Genomic DNA, 6,000 nt, shown 5'->3' on the forward strand with positions numbered 1-6,000 from the left:
CGTTTACTTTATACAAAGAAAAACAAGCTTCATCAGCATTCATTTGATAGCTCACCCCGATACGCTATCTGAAATCAGTCCATATCAGTTCCCTTTTCCCGTACCGGCTACGGAGAATTTCTTCTTCAATACCAGATACCAGGAATACTGAACAAATGTGTAACTTGTATCAATTTCTAAATGCCTAAACGTATCTTCAATGAACACGTGAGAACTGTGCTTTTAAACGTATACGAACCGCTCGAACCCCATTTTCCCTTGTTATCTTGATATATATAAATTTTATGTATAAGATTATTATTGTTGCCTTTGCACAAGTGTACAAGAATTTTGCGACATGTATATTATGTGAATTTAGTTTGTCACTAAACGAACACTGCGTGTATTGTATTTGATGTCGACTCTTCGCACATGTTGGTACAGCGTTTCAGGTGATTATTTTTGCTATCTGCTTGCTGCTATTTAACGGGTTCTTGGGCACTCACAAGTTGCCTGTGACATCTTTTCGCCTAAGAACCTCCGATTCGGTCTTTGTTTTCGCCTTTCCCATCCGGCCGGTGTAGCGTAGCCAAGCGGACGTTATTCCGGTTATCCTCCCCTTCTGTTTTCTCTTTCCTTGCTCCTTCCCTCCGACTCGGTGTTGTTGGAAAGAAACTTGACTTCACTACTGCAATAGAAAAAGGGAGCAAAAACAGTGGAGCTCTGACAAGCAGTGTTTATTGCATAGGTGACATAGGGCAGGCTGTGTTCATAGGCCTCGTACATTGCAAGCATGTCCCCAAACACACGGTTGAAGCGTCCGTAAAGGATTTTGCTTGAGCGTGATACTCAGCAGCTGTCCAATGAACAACAGGTCGAGTACGGCCTCAATTTAATTGGACGAGAAAACAGCCCCGCGATCTCTGAGCAGTTCCTGGGCTGGACCGTGACTCAGAAAAGAAAGACAGGAAAAATCTACTGTGCGAGTTATCTAAATAGTGCACAAGCATTTCCTACAAATCACTTGTGCTTTTGTCATCGTATGCTGCTGTGTTGGGTGAGGGAACAAACGCGAGTTAATGACATCTTAGTTGAAATCAAGAAAAAGAAATGGGCATGGGCAGGACATGTAATGAGGAGGGAAGATAACCGCTGGTCATTAAGGGTTACGGACTGGATCCCAAGGGAAGGGAAGCGTAGCAGGGGGCGGCAGAAAGTTAGGTGGGCAGATGAGATTAAGAAGTTTGCAGGCATGGCATGGCCACAATTAGTACATGACCGGGGTTGTTGGAGAAGTATGGGAGAGGCCTTTGCCCTGCAGTGGGCGTAACCAGGCTGATGATGATGATGATGATGCTGTGTTTGGTATAATTGCGACAACCACCACGAAAGAGAAGCACGGTTGAAAGGCCCAAATGTTAACCGAGACCAGCATGCGACGACGAAGAAGAGGTGAGTAGTAGTAATGTTAACTCATGTAATGTATAGCTCGCAGAGCATGTGGACATCACATGAAATGACGAGAGAGATTTTGTAAATGAAGTAAATACTCCAACATGTATTACGTACGCTCTTTCTTGTTTGGTGGTTCTTGTGTGTCTTCCTTGTGTCCAAACTGGATGATTGTGTGTTTGGATGGTGCTGCTGCTCCGCGAAGGATGAGCACTGGCCGATGCGTGCTCTAACACGTGACGTAATTGAACAGTGTCACGTTCGGTAGACCTCGTACTTAGACGTGGTTGATGACGCTGCCTCCTCTCTATGCGAGCAATTATCAAGGGCGATTAAGCGTGCTCTGATGGTGGCTGTATTTGCCTGGCCGCGCAGGCTGCATCTTGAAAGCGATATGCGGTTGGGGCATAGTGCTGATATCTTAGTTCGCTTTGCAACGACAGGTAGCACGAAAATCAGTTCGTCCGTACGTCCGTATTGTGTGACGGACGGACGAGTTTAGCGGTTGGGCAGCCATAGAAATACATAATGCATTTAAAAATGACGAATAAGGAACAAGGCAACGCCGCATGGGGTAGCTGCCAGGAGGGCGGTGGTTCCGGCGCATCGCCTGAGATGGTCAACTCCGACGATGGTCCAGAGGGTACCAGCATGTGTCAGGGAAAGCAGCCCACAGAAGTCGCTGCCACACGCCGAAATGCCCGCGCTGGGCGAAGTAGAGGCTGCGAATGACTCGGCGACTGGTGGAGTGAAGATTCGTGCCGCTGGCAATCGGGGCAAGAGAGAACATACTTTTGAACGCAGCTGTACATCCCTCGCCAGTAGTACCGCTGTGGAAGACGTTGAAAAATTTCGAAATGCCCTGAGTGTACACACTGCAGATTAACGTTGAAATATTAGCTCATTCCGAAATGATGACTTTGTATTATTAATGGTAAGCACTGGCGGCCTTCTGAGTCATGATTGTGTCGGTGTAATAGGTCACCACGAAAAGCGATGTGGTGCTCTTTACAAGGCAACTTGCGAGTTCTCGTTTGTGTCGGCTAAGTCGTGAGAAAGTGGATAAGAGATGTAATTGGGTGGCTCTTCAGCTGCTCGGAAGCAATGGTGTCAATGTAAATAGACGGAATGTTAGCTGCGAGGTTCATCGGCCGTAATATTGGTCTTTCCTATTATATCTCTGACTGGTAGCCTCCATCTTCTAACCAGAGTCGGGTGTTCCACAATCTCAGAGGCAGAGGATAAACACGCAAGCAGAATATGCGACTCGTACTCAGAGGAGCAAATGACATTTGATTGCAGAATGTAACCGTGCAAACGACAGCGGAAGAAGAGGGAAACACTTGAGAAACGCCGTTGCCTTCGTCCGTTGTCGTTTGCGCGGTTACATTATGCATTCAAATATCGACCACCAACAAGCCCGCCTTTCTCGGTTACGCGAGCAAATCACAGACGTGAAACAACGTGGCTACAGTAATCGTCTGATTTCGCCTAATTGAAAATTTCCGCACTGCCGCGAAAAACGACTGACGCGCCGGTAGGACGAACGTTCGCTGCGTCGCCAGCACGCAAGGGCCTACGTTATGGTGCACCGTCGCCAACAAGGGCGATGCGATGCTTTATTGTGATAACGTGCAGGAAATGCTCTGAATTTCGACGACTGCTCCGTTAAATTCAGTTAAATTATGTCACTAGAACTCATTCTGCCGCTCTATCTAGACTCGGTACCGCCGTCTGTCAGGCGCCGTTTTACTCACACACGTCAGCAAGGGTGACGACGGCGTATGCAACGACACCACTCCCCCGGTTAGATGACGGGAGATTTCAATATCGAAAGGGTATTCAGACCCTTCGGACGCAATTTTCTCGTAAACTAAGTCTTTTCTTTGCACAAAAGAAGCGTTGCGAGGTTTCTGGAATGGTACCTAAAGGGACACTAAAGGTAAATATTAAGTCAACGTCGACTGTTGAAATACCATCCCAGAAAGCCCGAAACGCTTGTGTCGTGCCAAGAAGAGACCTATTTTAAGAGAAAATACATTCAGAAGCGTCGGCGTACCTCTAGCACAGTTCAAATCGCCAGACCTCCGATCGAGGAGTGGTGACATCACGGCCTCATAGTGATCTTGCGCCATCGGTAAGCGAAAAGGCACCCGCAGATGCCGCTAGGGTTTTTCTGCACAAAACGCAAAAGGGCAGCCACAAAGCCAAGACAGATGCGACAGCAGCGCCAAACGGAAGCATTTGTCGCAAGCGGAAGGAAAAGCGCGCGACCATAAGCTGGTTCTTTATTCTACGCCACCAACTTCCAAGTTCGTCGCAATGGACGACTCTGACAACGACACATTGGCTCGCGATGCTGGGCTCGACTTCAGCGATTTAAGCATCGATGAACCTGACCATGTTCACACTATCAATCAGGTGATAGAGAAATGTGCGGAATATAACCAACCCTTATATATAGCTTTCATTGATTTCGAGGAAGCATTTGATTAAGCCGAATCCTCAGCATTCATGGAGGCATTACGGAATCAGTGTGTAGACGAGCCCTATGTAAAAATACTGAATTTATAGCGGCTCCACAGCCACCATACTCCTATAAAGAGAGCAACAAAATCCCAATAAAGAAAAGCGTCAGGCAGGGAGATACAACCTCTCCAATGCTATTCACAGCGTATTTACAGGAGGTATTCAGAGACCTGAATTGGCAAGAATTGGGGATAAGAGCTAATGGAGAATACCTTAGTAACTTGAAATTTGCTTATGATATTGCCTTGCTTGTAACGCCGGGGACCAATTGCAATGCATGCTCACTGACCTGGAGAGGCAAAGCAGAAGGATGGGTGTAAAAATTATTCTGCAGAAAACTAAAGTAATGTTTAACAGTTTCGGAAGAGAACAGCAGTATACGATAGGTAGCGAGGCGCTGTAAGTGGTAAGGGAATACATCTACTTAGGATAGGTAGTGACCGCGGATACGCATCATGAGACTGAAATAATCACAAGAATAAGAATGGGCTGGGGTGCGTTTGGCAGGCATTCTCCGATCATGCACAGCAGGTTGCCATTATCCCTCAAGAGAAATGTGTACAACAGCTGTGTCTTACCGGTACTCACGTACGGGGCAGAAACCTGCAGGCTTACGAAAAGGGTTCTACTTAAATTGAGGATGACGCAACGAGCTATGGAATCAAGAATGATTGGTGTAGCCTTATGAGATAAGAAAAGAGCAGATTTGGCGAGGGAACAAACGCGAGTTCATGACATCTTAGTTGAAATCAAGTACAAGAAATGGGCATGGGCAGGAGATGTAATGAGGAGGGAAGATAACCGATGTTCATTAAGTGTTAAGGACTGGATTCTAAGGGAAGGGCAGCTTAGCAGGGGGCGGCAGTAAGTTAGGGGGGCGGATGAGATTAAGAAGTTCGCAGGGACAACATGGCCACAATTAGCGTATGACCGGGGTGGTTAGAGAAGTACGGGAGAGACCTTTGCTCTGCAGTGGGCGTAACAAAGCTGATGATGATGATGATGATGAACGTGACCTGCTACTGAGGGCTCGCACTGCGGGCGCTGTTGCGTGCTGCTACGACGGCAGCCTCAACACCGGCTCTCCCGAGCGTGAAAGCAACGAGGACTCCAGCGCTGCGACTCCGGCCGACGAAGGCCGTCTGGATATGCCGTCGCGACTCACAAGCACGGACTGGTAGGTAGAGATGCTTGTTATCACGTGCTGCATCGGGTGCTTAGAGACTTTACCTGGCATTCGCAATGCGCAGTTGAATCTAATCGAAACCTACTGGTTTCATTCTCCACGTGCAGCTGTGACGCGGCATATAATTTTCTGGTTTTAACAATCAAAAGCAGTTCAAGGCCAAGCCCTAAACAAGCACGGTGCATGTATGTTAGATGAGTCTATGAGTCGAGCTGTCAACCTTGCGGGACGCAACATTGCGAATTACTTGTGTAATCTTTACCGGCTCCTTAGATTGAACGGCTTTATCGTTATTTTATAGCGCATGCATTACTGTTACTTTGACATTACAGGTGCGAATGTAAACACTGCCAGGTACTAGCGAACTTTCTTGAACAGGAGTGCCTGTGCTGCCGCGGGACGGGTGCACCCGTAACTGTTGCCCAATTGCAGGGTTGCATCACGGAGCATCCGAATTTTAAATGTTCTCTGTCTGAACATTGCGGTGCTCCGTGTGGCGTACCTCGAACTTCGTTCATGGGGGCACACCTAGGACGGTGAAGTGAACAAGTAAGATCTTCGTTTGCACAACTTTCTTTTGGACCAATGAAATAAACATGCATCGCCAACAAACACCGCTAATTCAACAAGGACGCGCATCAGCTTGTTTCAATGCTGTTCGCCTATTCGGGTTTGTTTGGAAGGGATAAATATTGAACATGAAGAAATATTTCTTTCAATATGTTAACACAATTAGTCTGCAAACACAGCAAGGTCAAGACTTCCAGTCGACAATTCTTTGCATCACAAATGAAAATTTTGTGGACATCAACTCTCTAGCTGGGTGTAGGGTAGGAGAGCATACATCAGGCACG

The sequence above is a fragment of the Dermacentor variabilis genome, chromosome 6, assembly GCF_050947875.1.
Source record: "Dermacentor variabilis isolate Ectoservices chromosome 6, ASM5094787v1, whole genome shotgun sequence".
NCBI lineage: Eukaryota > Metazoa > Arthropoda > Arachnida > Ixodida > Ixodidae > Dermacentor > Dermacentor variabilis.